The following is a 3,059-nucleotide window of genomic DNA, read 5'->3' on the forward strand; positions in this document are numbered from 1 at the left end:
TTTCTCTGTCCCCTTCCTCTGTCCCCTCATGATTTCCCTTCCCCTGCTCCCTCACCCTTTCCCCTCACCCTTAAGATACACCTTAAACCTCGACCCCGCAATTCACACTCGTACTCCAATCTTCAGATGGTGATAGACACTCCGTTGACACGTAAAATGTCGTAAAAAGCTACAGGTGGCAACCCTCGACCTCCAGGCCTCGGAATTTGGGGGTTTTAAGAGATCTCCTCCCCCTCCCCCTTCTCTCCCCCTCCTACCTCTCATCTCCTGCTTTTTTTTTTTTTATTTGTCTATCCCCCTTCTCCTCCCCCTTCCCCCTTCGAATTTCGTATTTCCTTTTTTTTTTTTTTTTTTTTTTTTTTTTACTGCCACTCTCCTTCCTCCTTCCCCCTTTCCTTTCTTACCTTTTCACAACCCTCCTCTCTTCCCCTCCCCCTCTACTATGTTATCTTTTGACGCCCCCCTCCCCCATCTTCCAGTACCTTCTTATACCCCTCTACCCCCCCCCCCTCAACCAACGACCCTTTTCAAGTCCTTTCGGTAACTTTTTCAACTGCTTCTGAGACCTCCACTAACCCTCTTCTAACCACCTCCCCACCCCCTCCCCATCTGTCCTCCCCAACCCCATTCCCTTCCTTCAACCCTACACCTGATAGGTGCGCTAATTCCCAGTAGAATCCCAAGTAAATGTTCCCGATACCCACATTACCTCAACAAGATCGTAAGTTAAAGAGATGTCAATCCCAATCTTACGGGTAGTGGCTTTACCTCTTTCTACTCCCCCTCCATCTCCAACCCCTCCCTCACCTAACCCCCCTCCAATCCTCTCCTTCTAACCGTCCGAAAACCTCCCTTCTCAACACTATCATTCACCCTAACGTACATATCCCCACCACCTCCCCCCTTTTTCTCCCCCTTCCCCTCCTCTCCCCCCGTCGCCCTTTCCCAAGACCTTCCACCCAACCGCCCTTAAATCTTTATAAACCCGTCATCCCTTCACTCCACTTCTATCTAACGTCCTCTCCCCCTCCCCCACCTCCCCCCCCTCCCCCTCCCCTCTTCTTCACTCCCCTCCTCTCCCCACTCCCCTTTTCCCCCCTCCCCTCTTCTTCACTCCCCTCCTCTCCCCCTCCCCAACCTCCCCCCTTCCACCTCCCCTCCCCTCCCCCTTTTCTCCCCCATCCCTCGCCCAACCTCCCCCCCGCCCCCTACACCTCCTCCCTTCTTATTTTTAATCCTACATATCAAAAAAAAACAAAAACTTCCCTCCCCGTTCTCCGTCCCCCTTCCCTCTCCCCTCCTCCCGCCCTCCACAGCGTTTTCTCCACAGATATTGTTTGCAACCTATTTACCTCCCCTTCCCCTTCCTCCCCCCCCCGCTCCCCCCCCCCTCCTTCTCCCCCATCCCCTCCCCCTCCCCGAACAGTCCCCTTCCCCCCTGATCCATCCTTCCTTCCTCTTCCCCCCCTTCCCTCCCTCCCTCCCCTCCCCCTTCCCCCTCTTCCCCCCTCCCCCCCTTCCCCCTCCCCCTCCCCCTCCTCCCCCCTTCCCCCCGAGCCTCGTCTATCTCAATCAGCCCGACAAGTCTTTCCCCAATTTGGTGTGACGGACTTCGTTTTTAGTCTCATTTTTATCTCTTGGTCTTCTTCTTTTTTCTCTTGTACTTCTTCTTCTTCTTCTTCTGTTTCTTCTTCTGCTTCTTATATTCTCTTCTTCATCTGATATTCTTTTGTTTCTTCATCCTCTTCTTGGTTTACTTTTTTCTCTTGTTCTGTTTTTTGTTTTTTTTCTTCTTCTTCTTCTTCTTCTTCTTCTTTCTCCTCCTCTTTTTCTCCTTTATATTATCACTGTTAAATATTCGTCTTCTTATTATTATTGCTATTAATTTTCTTCTTCTTCTCTCTTCTATTCTATTCTAATTATTTTTTCTTTCTTCTTCTTCTTTTATATTCTTTCTTTTTTCTTATTCTCTTTATGCTATTTCTTTTTTTTTCACTTTTTCGACTTCTTTCTCCTTTTTTTTTCATTTTCCTTATTTTGAAAGAAAAAAAAAATCATTTACCTTCTTCTTCCTCTTTTTTCTTCATCTGCGTATCTTTCCTCCTCCTCTTCCTCTCCCTACCTATCATTCCTCCTTTCTTCTTCTTCCAATTCATCTTTTTTCTTTCTGTACCTGCTATTCTTCTTGTTTTCCTCTTTGTTCCCTTTCTTTCTTTTCATTCTCTTCCCTTTCCTCTCTTCTTTCTGTCTTCCTCCTCCTTTTCTTCTCTTCTCCTCCGTCCTATTTGCCTTCTTGCTTCTCCTACTCCTCTATCTCCCCTTACTCCCCTTTTTTCATCTTCTTCCCCTCTTCTTTCCTTCTTCTCATTTCCCTTTTTGGGAGGGGAAATAGGAATAGAAGGAGAAGGAAAAGGAGGAGGAGGAAGGAAAAGAAGGAGGAGGGGTGGAGGAGGAGGAGAAGGAAAGGAGGAAGGAGGGGAAGGAGGAGGTGGTGGAGTGGGAGGGGATGAAGAGGGAAAAGAAGGGCAAAGTGAAAGAAAGAGGAGGAGAAGGGTTTGGAGGAGGAGGAAGAGGAGAGAGAGGAGGAGGAGGAGGAGGAAGAAGAGGAGTAAGTGATGGAGATGGGGAAGGCAAAAAGACGAAGGGGAGAAGGGAGCAAAAAAGAGGAAGCAGTAGGGAAGAAGAAGAAGAAAAAGGAGAAGGAGTTGGAGGATGGGAAGGTAAGAAGATGCGAGTCGAAGAAAAAGAAAGAAGGAGGAGGGGAGGAGAAAGAAGGGAGAGATAGACAAGAAAAGAGGAAGGAAAGTAAGAGAAAAAGATGAAAAAGAGGAGAAGGGAAGTAAGAAAGAGTCAGCAGGAGGGTCGGAGAGAGGGGGGGGGGGTAAGCGACAAGCAAAAGGGATTCTGGCCGCTTTGAATAATATGCTTGTGCTAGTAATATGCAAATGGGACCGAGTCTAGGCCTGGGCATTGTCTTGTGTGGCAAACCTGCTGTCCTTGGCAGGTCTAAGAGGAGAGAGAGAGAGAGAGAGAGAGAGAGAGAGAGAGAGAGAGAGAGA

The sequence above is a fragment of the Penaeus japonicus genome, unplaced genomic scaffold (assembly GCF_977035675.1).
Source record: "Penaeus japonicus unplaced genomic scaffold, GWHDUDI00000001_assembly GWHDUDI00000024, whole genome shotgun sequence".
In the NCBI taxonomy this organism is placed as follows: domain Eukaryota; kingdom Metazoa; phylum Arthropoda; class Malacostraca; order Decapoda; family Penaeidae; genus Penaeus; species Penaeus japonicus.